The following is a 20633-nucleotide window of genomic DNA, read 5'->3' as shown; positions in this document are numbered from 1 at the left end:
CGTCCTGTAAATCCCCCGGGGCCCCTCACCGCCCTGCCCCCGCGCTGGGGTTTGTCTCCCCGCTGCCGGGTGCGGAGTCTGTGACCCGTTTTCCCCCCAACGCTCAGACCCGGATATAAAACATCCCAACCCCGCCCCGTTCTCCCGCCTTCGCTGCTGCCGCCGGACCGGGCCGAGCGCGGGGCCCCGCCCGGATCGACCCCTGTGCCCGGCTCCCGCGGGGCGGCACCGCTTCCCCACCCCGTTAGACACGGATGGGAACCGCTCACATCTTATCCCTGATCAACACCTGCCCCGTCTGTGGTGGTGGGGGGGGGGGGCGTTGGTTTTTCCCCTGAATTGCCTGACGTTATGTTGTGGTGGGTTTTATTCTGTGTGATTTGAGGAAATCAGTAACTTTTTATTCATGCAAATGACACTCAGCAATAAGAGAACTTTTCTTCTGAAGTATTGTGAGCATCACACACCAGTAACACTCAGAGAGAGGTCAGGAATCAAAGCACCGTAGCCCTGTAGGAAAGAGAATTCTGGAACAGGCTCCTTTTATAAGCAAGATATTTTACTTACAATTGGGCTTTAATTTGTGTGGAAAGAAATACTTTAGGCAGCACAAAGGAGAGTTACAAAAATGTATTACTCTTCATTGGCTCCACACACAATATCCTCCCCAAAATTCACCTCAGGAGTGTTGATTGGAACTCGTGTAGATGAATTAATTTTCTTGTTATCAGTTGCTTACCTTGTGACATGTATTCTCTGCAAATCTCAAAGATTCATATAAAATACCCTAAAAATTTGCCCCACTTTCTCTCAACTTGTCTATTTCTAAGTGACTATGCCCTGAGTTTTTCCTTGTCTCTATTTATAAATTACTAAAAACAATAAATCTCAGATTCTTGACTATGGATACAAAATGTGTCCTTATGTTGTCCATTTCCTCTTTATTCGTTTATCAAATATTGATGTGAAATACACTCAGATTTTACCTCATATCAACAACTGATATAAAATCCCTCTGATGTTCCACTTTCCTTTCACTAATTTACAAAAATGGATCCAAAAATCCCTCTGATTTCCACCCTTTCTTTTTCATTTCTGAACACTGATCTCAAATCTCAGGTTTTCCCTCTTTCTATATCATCATCAAATGTCAATTAAAAATCCTCTTCGGTTTGGGGCTGTTCCCCATGTCTCTAAATCCCAGCAACTTCTTCATTGGAGGGAACCTGTTGCCCTGAGTCATTCTCCATCCTGGTTGTTGCAGGGAGTTAAATTGCCCAGAGATCATCTTTCCCGTCTCCTTTGAGAATCATTTCTTCCTCCTTTATCTCTGTTAAAATGTTTGCCGAAGAAAGAGACCAGACACACGTTTAATACCCATCAAATTCAGAGGCCACCCCATGTTTGGGGATCAGTGTTTCCCAGCTGATAACAGGAGAGTTGGCTGAATCCTTTTCTCCAGCTGGCACGGGATGAGGAGGTCTCTCTGAGTGCAGTGTGCATCCAGAAGTTTCCCAAATCCCATGACAAATGCTCTTCAGGAGGGGTTGCTTCCCGCAGTGCTAAGATGTAGCCACCTTGGGGTTGGATCCCTTTTCTTTTCTCCAGCTGGCACGGGATGAGGAGGTCTCTGTGAGTGCAGTGTGGGTCCAGAAGTATGCCAAACCCCATAGCAAATGGCCTCTGTGAGGGGTTGATTCCCCCTGTGCTAATATGCAGCCACTTCTGGGGTGGACCCATGGTGGCCATTATTTGCTAGTGACAGGCCATGGAAGTTTCTTACCTTTCTTGCCCTCCAGGCCTTCCATTCTCCTGTTAAAGAAGCATCCCCCAGGGCTCCCTCTGTCTGTGCGACTGGCCAGCAGGAGGCGGTGATAACTTTCTATCCATTTATCAGACACTGTGAGGTAACACTATTGCTCTGGGGGAAGGGGTGTATGTATGAGGAGATTGCAGCTGGATATGAAGATGCATTGTGGTGGGGGGAGGTGTTTGGGTGGCTGGGCAGGGGGTACCCTAGTCAGGTTGGTGGGTTCTGGAGGTTTGGGGTTTTGAGGGGTTGTTGTGATGTGCCCAGCCCTGAGGCTATGGGTCATGAAGGTGGGTATCGCTGGGGGCCTGTTGGCTGCAGAACAGGGGAGGGGTGTCTCTGGGAGGCGGGACAGGAAGTTAGAGGGTGCTGTGCCTGGGGCTCTGTCTGGGCTTCCCAGCTGGCTCCTGGGATCGCTGCCATGCCCAGTGCACAGAGTGTGTGTGGGAGAATCCCCAGCGCTAGGCCAGGGGGTGCCCCTGTAAAGCATCAAGGGATCCCGCAGGGGGGCGGAGGGGGTGCCAGGCAAAGAGCAGGGCAGATCCTGCTGGGGGGCGGGGATCCTAGGCAGGCAGTGAGGGACTGAGTTCCCAGTGGGTGGGTCCCTGGCTGCTGGGGGCTCTTGGTGGGGGGAACCCTTTGGGATTCCCAACCTGACAGTCATGGCTTCCCTGGCCGGTGGGGCTTTGAGGGGTATCTGGGGTCCCTGGCTGGGGACTCTGGGGGCTGCGTCCCAGGGAATAGCTGTTGGGCCCCTGGCTGTGGGAACTTCTGCTAACCATGATCCTTCTCTCTGATCAACTTGTGCCAGAGTCCTGGCTCCAAGCACTGCCGGGCATTCCCCAGTCACAGGCCCTGTCACTGTGATAACTTTCTGTCCACTTATCAGTCACTGTTCGTGTGAAATCACAGATTTTGCTTTTCTCCTCTTTTGAAAACTGCAGGAACTTTTGGTTCCGTTAGGAAAATTTGTGCCCCCCAGTCCTTGTCCTCGATCTGGGGGGTGAGGGAGGTGGGAAGGGGGTCAGTACTGCCGCACAATGGTCTCTTCCACAGCGTTCTGGACTCATTCTTTCTGAACTCTGGTTTCATTGAGACCAATGTTAATCCAGAGTCACTGTATGGAAAGACAAGGAGTGACTCCGAATCGACAGTGGGGCAAATGAGATTAGCAATTCTCCCTGTGAGGAGGGGCTCTCGTTAGCTGCTTTCCCCAGGGAGCTAAAGGAGGGAAGCTGCTCAAACGCTCTGTCCCTCTCTGCTCAGGATACTGGGGTTCAGCTTCCTGGGTCAGAGGCTGCAGCCTCCATTGTGATCTGGGAGACCAGGCTTAGCAGCTGCTGCTCCCCCAGCAGGGTTCTGTGCTGGGAAGTGACCTGGATTAAAGCTGCCTCTCTGCCCAGCCCAGGGGATGACTTTCTCCAGCTGGTCCTAGCCCCCTAGGGCAGCCCTGGGCCCTGTTAATACTAAATTCTGAGCCAGACATTCCAAGTAACTGAAAGAAACAAAGGGAAAATGCTGGGGTCTGGCCTTAAAATGACTCTACACAAACAGACCCCCCTCGTTTCTCATCCAATTAACAATTGCAGGAGCAAATCCAGCCATGGGGGAGCAAACTACCCAGGAATGGGACTTTCCTACGAGACGGGCAGGGAGAGGGGAGAAGGAGATAGAAGGAGAAAGAAAAACTGAAAGGGGCTGTGGGAGAGAAGAGTTTGGAGAGAGATTTCCAGATCTCTAATCTGCCCAGACAGATGTATTACTGCACCCTGGATAGAGTCACTTTCCTGTGGAAAGATGAGAATCAGACAGAGGAAAATCCAGTTCCTGAGTCCATATCCCTCCTGCTGGGGTGTGGCTGCCGTGGGGTCAGTGTCTGAGGGGATCCCCCACAGTTACTCCTTTGGTTCTGCTCTTTTCTAGCCTTGTGTTCAGAGACTTTGTTAGGGGGTGAGGAGGGAGAAGGGAGGTTAAAAATGTCACTGTGGGCTTAGCCTGGCAGGAGAGGCCAGGTCTACACCGTATAAAGAGATCAAGCCTTTCTCAGCATGGCAGACTCTAGGGTGCCTGTCTGCAGGAAAGGGCCTGGGGAATCATGCTGTGAAATGAGTTAAAGCCTGTTCTGAAACCTTCACAACTGCCCTTCTCGCCCTGCCAGGCTGCGGAATAACGTCCATGTTTCGCTCCAGTTCATCCCGTCCTCGTTGGACAGGGAGAGAAATGGCTGCAGAGGAGCCGGTTCAGGTAGGTATTATCAGGGGGTTGATGGTGGGTTCCTTCAGCGGGGGAGAGGGACAGCAAATACGTGGGAGATGGGAAGGTTTGCACAGGCTGGTTTGCAGGAAATGCACAGGGTGGAGAAAGGGAGGAGGACGGGGTGTGCTAAACCTGCTGGGAGTTATTTAATATGTGGCCTAGATTCTAGGAACAGACCCAGGAGGTTCGGCGGTGGAAATGCTCTAGTTTGTGGAGCAGAAAATAACCCAGCTGCATGGGGCTGGGAAAACTGACCAGACTCATAGTGCTGGAGCCCGACCTGACTAACCAGCGGCTGCTGTGAGATATGAAGGAGGCACCCACCAGTGAGGCTTAGGGGAGATTCCCCTCCCTTCCCATCCAGCTCTTCAGAATGGGGAGGGTGTTGGGCTTCCTACCAGGGAGCTGTCCCTGGACCCTGCTAGGGGCCCCATCTCCTGTATCAGTCGGTGGCTAGTAGGTGTGTGATGGGTCTGCTGGGAGAGAGGAGGGGCTCTCGCTTCGTCCCCTCCCCCTGGTGTTTCCTGGATGCTCTGAGCAGGGTGGGGGTGGGACTCTGTTGACTGCAATCCACCCAGAGTTTCTGTTTGGCTCCTGTTCTCCATGTATAGGGGGGCTCTGAGTGGGGCAGCAGTTACTGAGTGTTGGACTCTTGCTCTTTCAGGGGCCGGTGACCTTGAGGAGGTGGCTGTGTATTTCACCAGGGAAGAGTGGGCTCTGCTGGACCCCACTCAGAGAGTCCTCTACAGGGATGTCATGCAGGAGAACTATGAGAATGTGACCTCGCTGGGTAAGGGTTACTCTCCCCTCTATTCTTGGAAGGGGAAAAGAAGAGACATGGTTCACGCCAGCCCCACAATGCCACCTCTACTCTGCCCTGTTTCAGCATCACCCCAATATGCCAGTAACACACAAGCTACCAGAGACCCTCCCCTGCTGCAGAACACTTTGGGAACAGAGCACAGGAGCCGTATCGCACAGTGTCAAATATCTCCTGTTTGTTCAAGTAAAACTGAGGGTTCGGTGCGGCATAATCAGCAGAAGCTTCCTACTCCTGATCTCTCAAACCGTGAGCCTTCTCCACCCAGACCACAATTATGCTTGGGGTGTAACGAGCAGGCTGCTGGAGTCAGCTGCTGATCCGGGTTACTTATCACACAGACAGTCCGTGCGTCCTTGAATGCTGGCTGGGGGTATCCAGAGAAGGAAGCTCAGTGGCAGATTTAGCGTTAGTGGGACCCTGTGCTCAGCTCCATTTTAGGGGTCCCTCCTTGGGACATAAGCAACAAAAAGATCACCCTCTCTTATTTCCCTCCCACCCCTGCCCCAGCTCAGAGTCTGCCCCCTCACTCAACCTCCCCATAGCCTGCACCCCGCCCGCCCCCCACCTCCCTCCCAGAGCCCGCGTGTCCGCACCCCCCTGCACCCCCATCCCCTGCCCCAGCTCAGAGCCTGCACCCCTCACTCAACCACCCCAAAGCCAGCAACCCTCCCGCCCCCAACTCCCCTGAGCCCGCGTGTCCGCACCCCTGCACCCCAATCCCATGCCCCAGCTCAGAGCCTGCACCCCACTCAACCTCCCCATAGCCTGCAACCCTCCCCAACTCCCTCCCGAGCCCACGTGTCCGCACCCCTCCTGCACCCCCATCCCCTGCCCCAGCGCAGAGCGTGCACCCCACACACAACCTCCCCATAGCCTGCAACCCTCCCGCCCCAACTCCCCGAGCCTGTGTGTCCGCACCCCCTGCACCCCAATCCCTGCCCCAGCTCAGAGCCTGCACCCCTCACTCAACCTCCCCATAGCCTGCAACCCTCCTGCCCCCAACTCCCCTGACCCTGCGTGTCTGCACCCCCTGCACCCCATCCCCTGCCCCAGTCCTTTTCCTTTGTAGAAAGGAGAAGTGAGTAATGTAGATCTCCTGTCTTATTTTAGTGAAGTCCGTTTGTATGGATAAATGGACACAAATCAGATGTTAGGAATGGCAATATTCAAAAACCTGTAGGAGAACACTTCAACCTCCCTGGACACACACTAGCAGATCTTAAGGTGGCCATCCTGCAGCAAAAAAACTTCAGGACCAGACTTCAACGAGAAACTGCTGAGCTTCAGTTCATCTGCAAATTTGACACCATCAGCTCAGGATTAAACAAAGACTGTGAATGGCTTGCCAACTACAGAACCAGTTTCTCCTCCCTTGGTTTTCACACCTCTACTGCTAGAATAGGGCCTCATCCTCCCTGATTGAACTAACCCCGTTATCTCTAGCTTGCTTCTTGCTTGCATATATATATATACCTGCCCCTGGAAATTTCCACTACTTGCATCCGAAGAAGTGGGTATTCACCCACGAAAGCTCATGCTGCTAATTGTCTGTTAGTCTATAAGGTGCCACAGGATTCTTTGCTGCTTGTATTGTAACAGGAGGCTATTCAGTAGATTATGTCTTTTCAAAGACATCCGAAGAAGTGAGCTTTAGCTCACGAAAGCTCATGCTAAAATAAATTTGTTAGTCTTTAAGGTGCCACAAGTACTCCTGTTTTTTTTGCGGATACAGACTAACACGGCTGCTACTCTGAAACCTATCTTTTCAAATGGTACCTCACAAGCCCTACAGTGATAAATGAAGGGGAGGGGAGGGATCTCCCTTTTATAAACACCCAGCCAGCCAGTTGGCGGTAAAATCCCTGTTGGTGCAAGTTCTCTGCTTGCTTTATCTCTAAAGGGTTAACAAGCCAACAGGGTTTAAAAAAAAAAGTATTGGGGACCTGACCAAAAGAGCCAATGGAAAGGCTAGAACTTTGTTAAATGGGAAAGTAACTTTCCCTTTGTCTGTTCTCCGGAGAAGGCGACACGGAGTAGCAATGCTGTTTATGGCTTGAAGCAGGTATGAAAATTCATCTTCCATACCTAGAAGAAATGATTTGGCCAAGGAATGTTTAGACAGACACAATCAGGTTTATTTTTTATTTTGGCTTTTGGATCTACTCGGTGCTATCCCAGATGCTTTTGTTTGCTTGTAAGCTTTAAGCTGAACCCCCAAGAAAGCTATTTTGGGTGCTTACAAACATTTTCTTTTAAGATCTAGCAGAAGCCTAAGTTCCAGATGTATTGTTTTCCTTTTCAATTTTACTAAAATTTACCTCTTTTAAGAACAGGATTGGATTTTTGGTGTCCTAAGAAGTTTGTGTGTGTTGTTTGATTAGCTGGTAGCCACAGCTAATTTCCTTTGTTTTCTTTCTCAGCTCTTTCCCAGAGGGGAGGTGAAAGGGCTTGAGGGTGCCCCAGAGGGAAGAATTCTCAAGTGCTCCTTCCTGGGTCCAAGGGTTTGGGGGGGGGTTGCATTTGAGTGGTGGCAGCATTTACCAAGCCAAGGTCAGAGAAAAGCTGTAACTTTGGGGGTTTTAATACAAGCCTAGAGTGGCACAAATTAATCTGTAGAATCCTGTCGGGCCCCCACTTTCTGCACTCGGAGTGACAGAGTGGGGATTCAGCCCTGACACATACTATGAACAAAATTGATCATAATTTTCTAGAAGAGTGAACATAGGGGAACAGACTAGCACAGTGTCTGTGTGTTCCCAACATATATGTGGGTATTCTAGTCCCTCACAAGCAAGGTGTTCGGCATCTTCAAACACCTGAGGAACCGGTCCTGGGGATTCACTGGTTTATTAAGTGACACTGTATGGAATTGAGAGACACTTTATATTATTATAAATACTGTGGCAAATTGCCGGTACTGTTATGCTGGGTCTCGTGCTTTCTCTTCTTTGGGGAAGGTTCAGGGCGCCATTGCTTGCCTCTGAATCGGTATTTTAATTACCCCACTAGTGTCCTTGAGGAGGGGAGTTGAGAGGGAGGGACCTGGGCCCGCCCTCTTCTCCAGGTCCCAACCCAGGGGCCCTGAGGTTAGTGGTGAACCACTTGAACTGGCGGTTCCTTCCCCTGGGCTACTTCCCTCTCCTGCCCTTCAGCTTGTGGAGGGGCTTCTTGCCCTCCTTCTACACAAGCCAGGTGCCCCTTACCTAGGGTCTTTGGATTTCTCAGCCCACCGCAGCACTCCTCCAAACTTTCCTTTTGTCTCTCTTCAAAACTGTTCTCTGCTCCAACCAAACCTTCCTGCTCCAACTCCCACACTGTCTGACTGAAGCAGGGGTTTTTATCACCTGACTGACTGCTGGTGCTCTAATTGGCTTCAGGTGCTCTAGTTAATCTGTAGCAAACCTTCCTCCCCTTGCAGGGAATAAGGCTCCCTGCTAACACTCTCCTGCTGCCCTCTGGCCATGCTGTATCACATATCCCTCCCCCCCCCCCCAGCTCAACACCAAGGGGTTGGGCTACTTGGGACGAGAGGCAGTGCCGTCGCGCTAGGCCATCAGCGTTGCCATGTTGGCTTCCAGCCCTATGCTGGACCCGGAAATGGAAAGGCTGCAGAGAGGAACCACCTCGTCACTCTAGCGTTCCTCTCCTTGTTCCTGTGCATCCACTGGAGGGGGGCATGGTCTGTCACGAGGGTAAACCGCCGCCCCAGGAGATAGTAGCGGAGAGTCTCCATAGCCCATTTTATCACCAGACATTCCTTTTTGACAACAGCGTACTTTTGTTCCCTGGGGAGGAGCTTCCGGCTGAAGTACAAGATGGGGTGCTCCTCCTCCCCTACCATCTGGGAAAGGATGGCACCGAGCCCCACCTCCGAGGCATCCGTTTGTAGGATGAATTCCTTCTCGAAGTCTGGGGCTATGAGTACTGGATGGCAGCATAGGGCTGTCCGTAAATCTACAAATGCTTCTTCAGTTGCATCAGTCCACTTTACTATCTCGGGGCCTTGAGCTTTTATCAGATCCATCAATGGCCCTGCTCTTGTGGCAAAATGAGGGATGAATCTCCGATAGAATCCTACTATCCCTAAAAACATTCTGACCTGCTGATTGCGGATTGGTCGAGGCCAACCTTGTATTGCCTCCACTTTGTTCCATTGGGGTTTTACCAAACCTCTCCCTACTACATGCCCGAGGTATTTGGCCTCAGCTAGTCCTATCACGCACTTGAGAGGGTTAGCAGTGAGACCGGCCTTTCGCAGGGCGTCCAGCACTGCTTCTACTTTTCCTAGGTGCGTTTCCCAGTCAGGGCTATGGATGACTATGTCGTCTAGATAGGCGGTGGCATACTTGGCATGGGGTAGTAACTTATCCATAAGTCGTTGGAATGTTGCAGAGGCCCCATGGAGTCCGAAAAGGAGGACAGTGTATTGAAACAGGCCATCGGGTGTAGAGAAGGCAGTCTTTTCCTTGGCATCCTTGGCCAGGGGAATTTGCCAATGACCTTTGGTCAGATCCAGAGTGATTAGGTATCAGGCCTTGCCTAACTGATCAACTAGCTCGTCAATGCGTGGTATCGGGTAGGCATTGAAGTGGGATACTTCATTCAATTTCCGGAAGTCGTTACAAAACCTCAGGGTGCCATCAGGCTTGGGGACTAGGACGATTGGACTGGACCACTGACTGTGGGATTCTTCAATGACCCCGAGTTCCAGCATCTTCTTCACTTCCATCCTAATTTCTTCCCTTTTAGCTTCCGGTATTCGATGTGGTCTTATCGTCACCCTTACTCTGGGGCTGGTGACAATATGATGTTGGACTAGTGTCGTTCATCCCGGTTATGTACAGAATACGTCCTGGTTCGGTGGATCATTTCAATGACCTCTGTTCGTTGTTCTGGGGTTAATTCTGGAGATATATTTACCTGTCTCCGTGGGTCGTCTGTCTGAGGGTGGAGCTCCTCGAATGACCAGACACGTCACTCGTTCATGCCAGGGCTTCAGTAAGTTGACGTGGTAGATTTGCTCTGGCTTTCGGTGGTCTGGTTGTCTAACCTTATAGTTCACTTCCCCAATGGCTTCCACTATCTCATATGGTCCGTGCCAGCTGGCTGAAGTTTGCTTTCTGCTGTCGGCACTAACACCATCACCCGTTCCCCTGGCTGAAATCTCCGTTCTTTCGCCCAACAGTTGTAATATGTCCGCTGGGCCTCTTGTGCTTTTTCCAAATGTTCCCATACTATCGGAGTTACTCAAGTTATTCGCTCTCTCATCTGTGTCATGTGCTCAATGACATTCTTTCCTGGGTTGGGTTGTTCCTCCCAGTCTTCCTTGGCGATATCTAATGTCCCGCATGGGTGGTGTCCATATAATAGTTCAAAGGGAGAAAAACCCGTGGGACGCCTGGGGACTTCCCGTATAGCGAACATTAGATACGGTAGAAGGGTATCGCTGTCTTTTCCATCCTGTGCTACCACCTTCCGGATCATACTTTTAAGGGTACGATTAAATCGCTCGACCAGTCCATCTGTTTGTGGATGGTAGACTGAGGTCTGTATGGCCTGGATGCGGAGCAGGGCACATAAGTCTTTCATTAGTTTTGACATGAACGGGGTTCCTTGGTCTGTCAGGATCTGCTTAGGGATGCTCACTCTGGTGAATACCTGTAGTAGTTCCTTTGCTATTACCTTGGATGTGGGGTTTCTTAAAGGAATGGCCTCTGGATACCGCATGGCATAGTCAAGGATGACTAGTACGTTTCAGTGGCCCCGTGCCGATTTTTCTAATGGGCCCACTATGTCCATGGCTATCCTCTCGAAAGGGACGTCAATAATAGGCAAAGGTACTAATGGGGCCCGCAAGTGAGGTCGGGGGCTATGCAACTGGCATTCAGGGCTGGAGGCACAATAACGCTGGACTTCTGCCCGTATCCCTGGCCAATAAAACCTTCTTAGGATTCTATCCAGTGTCTTGTCTACCCCTAGATGTCCCCCAAATAGATGGCTGTGAGCTAACTCTAGTACTGCCCTTATGTGTTTCCGTGGGACTAATAGTTGCTCTACTTCTTCCCCTCGTATTTGCTCTATCCTGTACAAAAGATCGCGTTTGAGCACATAATATGGCCTTGGGCCTTTGATCTTTCCTTCCACAGGCACACCATTCACTTCCACTACCTCCTCCCTCACGTTTGCATATAACGGATCATCGGCCTGGTCCTGTCCAAAAGTCTCACGTGCAGTACCCAACTGACCTAATTCTAGGGGGCCTATTTCTACTCTTCCCCCTGGGGTGCTCCCACTTGGGCTAGGAACCGCCTCCGCCTCTTCCTTGGCCTGAATTATCTCCTGCTCTCCTGAGCGGGTTCGCTTACCCACAAGGGAAGTTTTTTGATTCTCTGCTAGAATCCTGGTCCCTAATCTTTTATCTGCCCTTCGTTCTCACCTAGACTTTTGGGGTTTCCCAGGGGATGAGAATAACCCTGGAGCAAATTCGGCAAACATTGGGGTGAGGCTATCTGTAGGTGCCTCCGTCTCAGCCTGGGGGTTGCTACCCTCCCCTGGCTCTATTGGGGTAAGTAAGCTCTTAAACCCGGGGAAGTATCTACCAATTAAAACAGGGTAGGGGAGCTTGGGGACCACCCCTGCAGAAACCCTGGTAGTATTCCCCTGGATCTCAATCCGCACCGGGATTGTAGGGTAAAAATTCACAGTGCCATGTATGCACGTTACCCCTGTGTTTTTGGCCCGGGTTAGTTGGTCTGTTCCCACCAACTTCCCTGAGACCAGCGTGACAGCACTCCCGGAATCTATTAATGCTATGGTCTTTATACCATTCATTTTTACTGGTCTGGTATATCCATATGAGGTCATTGTGACCCCTACCAGACCGATTAGGCCACATTGCTCCCCGTAATTCCCCAGATTACACTGCATAGGTTCTTCCTTGTTGGGGCATTGGGCTGGTATATGCCCCAATTCCCCACACTCATAACACTGCCCCCTTATTCCGGTTGTCACCCTCTGCCTGGGACTGTTTGGCCGGCCCCCCACCTCTCTTCCCAAACCCCCAAGGTCCCTTCCTGGCCTCGAGCCATTCCTCGGTGTCTTTCCTCCCGGTTACAGTTCTCCTATAGTTCTCGAAAGCCCGGGGCCTTGGGTTTGGGGTTGGCTTCCTGGATTGCCGTGACTCCCTGCCTGGGGTCTGGAACAGTTCGCGGGCTGCCAGCTGTCTTTCCACGAGGGAGACCAACTCATCATAGGTAGAGGGATCATTCTGGCCAATCCAAGACCTGAGACCTGGTGGTAGCCCCCTCATATACCGGTCCAATACCAGAACCTCCATCATCTTCTCAGAGCTAAGGGCCTCAGGGCGCAGCCATTTCTGGGTCAGGTGTATCAGGTCAAACAATTGTGATCGGGGTGTCTTGTCCTCCGTATACCGCCACTCATGGAACCTCTGGGCTCGCAATGTCGTTACTCCGAACCTGGCCAGGATCTCTGCCTTCAGCTGGGAATAATCTGCTGCAGCCTCTGCAGCCATATAATTGACCTTCTGGGCTTTCCCACACAGGAATGGGGCAAGGATACCAGACCATTGATCTCGGGCCAGGCCTCCCAGGGCTGCTCTTTCAAAAGCCAGGAGGTGTGCCTCCACATCATCCTCCGTGTCATTTTCTGTAGGCAATGGCTAGCCCGTACAGTCCGGGTCCCTTTACAGTTGCGATTCTGCTCCATAAGGGCCTTCATCTGGTTCACCAGGTCTTTCAGCAGGGCTTGGTCTTGAGCAGCCTGACTCATCAACAGATGATTGGTCCTGCTGCATTCTAGTCACCTCCTGTTGGGCGGTTGCTTGGACTCGGGCAGTCTCCTGCTGGGCCGCGGTGGCTTGTATAAGGGCCTTGACCACGTCGTCCATCTTAAGGATAGGAGGGTTTTGCCTAACCCTGGTCTAAGTCCCCAGCGCGCAGATCCCACTCCTGACACCACGTGTGGCAAATTGCCGGTAATGTTATGCTGGGTCTCGCGCTCTCTCTTCTTTGGGGAAGGTTCAGGGCGCCATTGCTTGCCTCTGAATCGGTATTTTAATTACCCCACTAGTGTCCTTGAGGAGGGGAGTGGAGAGGGAGGGACCTGGGCCCGCCCTCTACTCCAGGTCCCAGCCCAGGGGCCCTGAGGTTAGTGGTGAACCACTTGAACTGATGGTTCCTTCCCCTAGGCTACTTCCCGCTCCTACCCTTCAGCTTGTGGGGCTTCCTGCCCTCCCTCTGTACAAGCCAGGTGCCCTTACCTAGGGTCTTGGACTTCTTAGCCCACTGCAGCACTTCTCCAAACTTTCCTCTGCTTCCCTTCAAACTGTTCTCTGCTCCAACACCAATCCCCTCTCCTCCAGCTCCTTCCCTGTCTGATTGGAGCAAGGGTCTTTATCAGGTGACTGACTGCTGGGGCTCTAATTGGCTTCAGGTGCTCTAGTTAATCTATAGCAAACTTTCTTCCCTCTGCAGGGAATAAGGCTCCCTGCTAACCCTCTCCTGCTGCCCTCTGGCCACGCTGTATCACACTGTGTACTGAGAACTCCAAGGCTTTTCCATGCCATGTGCTGTGAAGCTTGTGTTTGGGACACAGGAATTAGAAGCCACTTGGCAAAAGGAATATAAAGGGCAGCTGCATCATCTCCATTTTGTCTTCAATCCCCCTTCCTACCTCTGGAGCAACTTCTCTACAAACTGAAGGCTTGAACAAAGGACTGAATAACGTGGATGTGTACCAGAGAGCCTTTCAAGCCAGAAACTCACCAATACTGCTAAGAACCAGATGTATAGATTTCTGAATGTGTCTGACTGCTTTCCCATTTAACAATTCCCTTTTTCTTTCTTTCTTTTATAATAAACCTTTAGTTTAGATGCTTTCTTACTTATAAACCTTTAGTTTAGATGCCAATGATTGGCTGGCATCGTAGTATTTTGAGTAAGATCCAAACCTATACTGACCTGGTAATGTGGCTGACTCTGGGGTCAGAAGAACACTTTGTTTATGTGAGCAGAGTTTTTAAATAACCTCTCACTGTGCTGGACCTAGGTGCTGCTTAGGAGCCAGACAACTGGAATGCAATAAAGGGGGCCGTGTGATTTCTTTTTTCAGTTTCTGGATAACCAGTGTGGGGGATCAGAAGCACAGTTGGTGACTGGTCGGTGAGTTTAACTTCCATGTTAACCACCAGTTTGGGGAGCCTCTGCTCTCCCTTTTTCAGCCTGCCCTGGTCTTGGCATTTTCAGTGAGGACTAGCCCAGGCACACCGGGTCACACGAAGTATTAAAGTTAAATTAATAGAATGTTTTTTATGAGAAAGTTTTATGAAATCAACGGAACTCCTTTGTTTTCTTTCATCTGAGCAGGGTTTCCATTTTCCAAACCTGATGTGATCTCCCAGCTGGAACAAGGGGAAGAGCCATGGGTCTCAGACCTGCAGGGATCAGAGGGAAAACAGACCCTGAGATCTCCCTGCAGAGGTGAGGAAACATTAAACCAACTCTGAGTGTGAAAGTGCCTGAAGGAAACATCTGGGATGCCCTATGAAGCCCTTGAGAGGTCTCTCAGTTCATTATTGTTGCCAGCAGGGGTCATATCCTCAGGGTAACTATAGCTCATGGCTTCCCGTAGATTCTAGCAGACACCAGGCAGTAGCTTCCTCCCTTCCCCTTGAGAATTTGGATGGGATTTGAAAGCCAAATTGATCCCCTCCTCTCTCCTGTTTTGGGGAAGAGTATGGGGGAGTTCAGTTTGTGATTTTTATTTGACCTCCCTCCAGCACTTAGTTTGTTTTGGCTTTTCACTTTTCATCCCTGTTTGATGTTTCTGTCTGTTTCACAGCAAGTGATGCAATGGCATGTGAGAAAGAGGAGCAGAATTCTCAGCAGAAAAATGTTCAGCAAGTGGATAAACACAGAGCATTATGGCAAAGATCAAAAAGCAATGCGTCCAGGAGTCATGAGGAGGAAAAGTCCTGTGAGATTCAGCACAGACCAGAGAGAGAACAAGGAAACCAGCCGGGGGTGAAAATGGGTAAATGTATTTCCTCTGAGGGAACTCAGAAGGACCTCAAGGAAACCACAACAAAGCAGGAAATCATCATTGCAAAGAGAAAAAATACATGCACAGAGTGTGGAAAAAACTTATATGACTACTCAGCCCTTCTTAATCATCAGAGAATCCACAAAGGCAACTGGCCCTATGAATGCCGTGAGTGTGGGAAAACCTTCTCTCGTAGCTCAGCCCTTTCTGTTCATCAGAGAATCCACACAGGGGACAGGCCCTACGAATGCCATGAGTGTGGGAAAACCTTCACTCAAATATCAACCCTTTCTGTTCATCAGAGAATCCACACAGGAGACAGGCCCTATGAATGCCGTGAGTGTGGGAAAAGCTTCACTAATAACTCGGCCCTTTCTGTTCATCAGAGAATCCACACAGAGGACAGGCCCTACGAATGCCGTGAGTGTGGGAAAACCTTCACTCGAATATCAACCCTTTCTGTTCATCAGAGAATCCACACAGGAGACAGGCCCTATGAATGCAATGAGTGTGGGAAAAGCTTCACTAGCAACTCAGCCCTTTCTGTTCATCAGAGACTCCACACAGGGGAGAGGCCCTACGAATGCCGTGAGTGTGGGAAAAGCTTCACTCAAAGATCAGCCCTTTCTGAACATCAGAGAATCCACACGGGGGAAAGGCCCTATGAATGCCGTGAGTGTGGGAAAAGCTTCAATCGCAGATCAAACCTTTCTGTTCATCAGAGAATCCACACAGATGGGAGGCCCTACGAATGCCGTGAGTGTGGGAAGACCTTCTCTTGGCACTCAGCCGATAATAGCCATCAGAAAATCTGCAAGGGCAATGAACACCATAAAACCCTCTAGGGCTATCAATTTTTTTTCTTTAATACTTTTCCTGATTCCCACATAGTAACTTTTAAAATCTGTTTGAACTGTTCGCAGCACCGTTATCTCTCAGCTTGGCCAGATGAGTGGCCCATTTATGCCTTTTGTAGTTTGCCTTCTTTTGAGGTGGGCCCATTTGTCCTTTCTATCAACTCAATTATCCCACAAGTAACTGGAGTGTGCCCTTCCTATGAGGAACCAGGGAGCGTCACATTTATACCATTCCTCCTATTGCAAAGTGATTGTTAGAGTCACCAGTGATACAGATTGTATCCGTGCCAGTTGTTCTCACATTGCTCTGGGTTGTGCTGAAGAGCAGTTACATTGGGAATTTTTCATGTTATAGTTAATTAAAGAGGAGCAGGGGAAAAAAGTGTCATTTCAGCCTCTGTGACACTGGAAGGAGATGGGGTGGTTCAGAGATTCCCTCCTTCCCCATCACTCCAGAACTGTTACATTTTGGCTTCTCTGTGCAGAGTTTATTTTCATCACATTCTATCCCTCCACTTCTCAAAATGTCATATGAGGAAGAGTTCTCAGCTGTCTGTGCTTGGAGATGATGCTTTGATTTCTTTCCTCCTATAGCAGAGTTGCTATGACTGGAGATGAAAGTGTCAAAGACCTGGAAGGGGAATTTAAATTGATCCCAAACATAGTGTGATTATTTGGCGTTTAAATACCAGGTTTCATCTATTGGTAAAGCCACTTCTGGCAAGAGGACTATTTTGTCCCCCATTATGGGGCTGCTGGGATACTTACAATTTTGTAAATAACATAACTGACTATTGAGAGAGTGCTGAGTGAAGCTGCTTTGAATGGATCAGAGGAGAATGTGATGGGAGAATCTCTTGTCCTGATTCTAAATAATCAGATGTAACCTGCTCTGGAATGTCTCTTGATACTTTCATTGTCATGTATTCTGTCTCTCTGTGATGTGGGTTTCTCTCTTTCCTGAAGGCTGTTTGCTCACCCAATTGGATATTAGTTCAGTTCGATAGGACGTAGCTCAGATTTCTTGGAGTATTGAAGACAAATGACCATTTCTAAAGTCCTCATTTGTCACTTCAGCTTTGCTTTTCCCCACCCCTCCATGATGACATGGAGAAAGTTCAAGTGCAGTTCTGTCAACAGTGGAGAACTCTCCAATTTACTGCACACGCTAACAAAGAAACAGCAGTGATTTAAAATCTCCATTCGGAAATGGTGAACAACAACAGAACCCCAACTAACTGAGGGAAGTGCATATGATCACAGTGGAGTTCAATTATTTAAGTCAGTATTTTCTCAGATGATTTGGGGAGAGAATTCCACATTAAGTGATTTTTAACTTGGCAAAATACCCATGTATTTGGTTCCTGAAGCATTTTTGTAACCCATGCCCCACAGAAGATCTTTCCTATTCGGAATGCTCCCCTTCATGATGCAGATGTTGAGGAAAGAGAAGTGGTATTTTTGTTCAATTTATCCTTAATAGATGCTGAAAAGGTGTATAAAATGAAATCAATGTTGGAAATCTAATAGCAGCAGAAAAATAGCTCTTTTTAAATAGAAATTCTAGCTCTGGTAACGAAGATTCTGATCCCGGCCTGTATCCAGTCCCTTGCTGTGTCACCAAATTAAAGAAAAGCTGGGCATGTTTCCGGAAGCCATTGCTTACGACACTGCTGAGATTTTGAGTGGTTTTGTAAAGGATTCTACTTCTGAGAAGTGTAAATTTACCTAAAAGGGCAAGGAAACAAAGGGCGTCAGGAATGTATGTTTTTTCGGATGAGGCAAGAAAAGGGAGCAGCATTGTCCCCCTTGGGTAGCCCCTGTTCAATTGCAGGTCAGAAAGCAAAACTCTCCTGCAAGAATATCCAAAAAAGATTGTGTTTCACTTCACTTCATAAGTACAGTTGTGTGGCAATTAAATGATGACCCTAAAATTTCATAAAAGCAAAGAACGCTGAACAAACAAGTGTGGGAAATACGGCTGTATCTGAGAAAATGGCTTGGAATGAAGGAAGACCAAAATTGATCGGTCGAGAGAAAAGGCCCTGTTTCCCCCTAGTTTCGAACGTCTCTCACAACTACTGGAATAGAAAAGCTAAACAAATGGTGCTCTATTGTTGCAAAGAATACTGAAATGAGGCCATTTTCTCCAGATAAAAGAAAATGGTCATGTCAGGAGTGGGATTTGAAACCACGTCTCTATGCAGAAACCAGAACACCCAAGAGAGAGGAAAAAAGAGTCTTAAAACGGGCACTTTGGACCAGTCCCAAATCCTAACGCTACAAAGAATGTGACTGATCAACCCTAGTTTTCATCATATTTGATGACACTCTTTAGGGAGGCCAAGATGGCACATCTCTTTCAACTCCTAGAGACCTTCTCCAGCACAGCTGATTTTTAGGCACACTCACCCGGACCTAAAGTTACACGTTTCCTGGAGTTCCATGAGTTCTGCGGTGTTGGAATCTCCCTGCTCGCGTTTTAAGCGAACAAAAGATGGGTGCTGGCATTCTGAGACCCTCAAAATCCTGCCCTGGGGGCCAGACAGTTAAGCAACCAGCATCCACAACCTCTACCATGATAGCATCCTGTCTGGCAACAACTCACTTATCAATAGCTGGGGTCTGAAATCCTCATTTCTTTGTTGTTCTATCACTGTAGTCTCCACTTTCCTATTGCTTGTCTGTATAATCTCTGTCTGGTTCTGTGATTGTTTCTGTCTGCTGTATAATTAATTTGTTGGGTGTAAAGCAATTAAGGTAGTGGGGTATAACTGGTTAGATAATCATGTTACAATATGTTAGGATTGGTAAGTTACATTTCAGTAAAATGATTGGTTAAGGTATAGCTAAGCAGAACTCCAATTTTACTATATAGTCTGCAGGTTCAGGTACTGACAACAGTGGCTGCCTTTTAGCCAGAGCTTTTAATCAGGGCAATACATTGATCCTGTAAAATCATTTCCCAGCCGTAGTCCATCACCCACATTCCTTAGGGCATTGGGCCACCATGTGGACGTTTCATTTCCCTCCTCAATTTCACACAGAGACACAATTTCCTTTGCACCGATCCATGAACAGCAAAACCTCCCTGTGTCTCTTGTCTGAGCCAGCGCATTCGATTCCATTGACACCTTCTCTCCTGCAATGGCAATGGTCATGCAGACGGGACGAGGCCACCTTCACCTCTGACAGTGAGATATTGGATCAGCTCTTTCTTTATGCTGCTGTTGTTAGTCCATGAAACATCAGGGATGGATGCAAGGCTGAGCTCATGCACCAACCCCCTGAAACATTTCAGTGCCCCAGAGAAATCCTGACTCCGGCTATTGGCATGATCTGGTGGAGATTTGAATAGGAACTGGACGGTCTGAATTGTCAGTGTGGGGAATGAACAACAATCTATAGCAATGTCGTTAACCACATACACACGCTAATCATGCTCCAGCCGGAAGGGAAATGGGCAGGAACTCTTGCTAAAAGGCAGCCACTGTTGTTAGTACCTGAACCTGTGTAGGGACACCCAAGTGGGTATCGAGTCCATTGCCTTAACCAGGGGTAGTCGATTATTTTATCAAGATTCAAATTTCTTGGTCAAGGTATAATCAATGTATAGACCCCAGAGAAAATAATACACTGATGCTAATGAGAAGAATATAGAAATATTTTGCAGTCACTATGGGCATAACTATGATTGTTTTGTGTTTCACTCTTTATATATGGCACCACCTTCCTTCCCTTTAGACTTCTAGTTTACCAAGGGTAAAACTAAACATCTCTTCAGATACCAGGGAGTGTTTGTGTTCATTCCTGCTAGCTACACAGGGATTTGATGTAGCTGCTTTCAATCCTCTGGCTCTGCCGGGATAAGTAACATTTCAGGCTGTCACTGAACTGAAGGAGGGAGATCCTTTTTTGACAGGTTACGCCTCCTCTTAAAGGTGTTTATCTGGCAGCCTTGGTTCCCAGGTCTCTCCTGAGGGAAGAAAGTTTCTGTGCAAAATACCAAACCTTTTAACAGAGCGGAGGGAAAGGGAACGGCCACATGATGAGGCCAATATGTACCACAACATGATTCTTTTATGTGGGATGACTCTGAACACTGACTGATCTGCACTCTCTTGTGTTTGAAGAGATGTTTAGTTTTGCACTTGGGAACCTATAAGGCTGAAGCAATGTTATGGATAGTGACACTGCGATTGAAGGGTGATTTAAGGTTGTAAAAATTGTTAAAAACACTGAGCTTAAACGTGAACTGCCTGGTATTAAAGGCTGGTTTCCCCACGTCGGTTCCATAAGCTCTGCTAGAAAGGCCCTGGGTTCTCTCCTGCCTCGGTGGGAACTCGAGGGAATCGTCCCCTGCTGCTCTTGGCTCCAGGCTGATTTTTCTGGGGAGGGGGCGTGGAATTGATATGTTTGCTGTTGAGAAGGGAGCCAGGCCAGTTCTCAGGGAACGAGAACTTCCAGCATCTGCCCAGCCCAGCCCAGCCCAGGCTACTGCCCTGTCCCAGCCTCTGTTCCCCTGGGGGCCCTGCATGTTTGACTCTAGAGCAGGCCGGGAGCAGAGGACAGAGGACACCTGGGCTGGGCAGATAGGAGGGAGTTTAGCAAGTGGAAATGGTAAAACCGCAGTGAATATTAACTTGGACTCGACGGCCTTTCTCCATTGGTCTGTCTGCTTTGGGGCAGGGACAATGACATGTCCTGCTGCATTCGTCATTTCAAAGGGCGGTTTAGGATTTTCATTCTCAGACACGGTGCACAAAGCAGGACTCAACCCAGGGTGCAAACGAAATGAGCCACTCACAGGTTCTGGCAGCCACAA

At 49.1% G+C, this 20633-nt stretch overlaps 1 pseudogene; it reads left to right on the top strand.

The window, feature by feature from the left end:
• Positions 1-20633, top strand: part of LOC120381606 — a 259643-nt pseudogene that overhangs the window by 105533 nt on the left and 133477 nt on the right.

Source organism: Mauremys reevesii, linkage group 14, assembly GCF_016161935.1.
Source record: "Mauremys reevesii isolate NIE-2019 linkage group 14, ASM1616193v1, whole genome shotgun sequence".
NCBI classification, from domain to species: Eukaryota; Metazoa; Chordata; order Testudines; family Geoemydidae; genus Mauremys; species Mauremys reevesii.
Note: the sequence above shows the minus strand (reverse complement) of the source record. Positions and strands in the feature narration are given on the sequence as shown.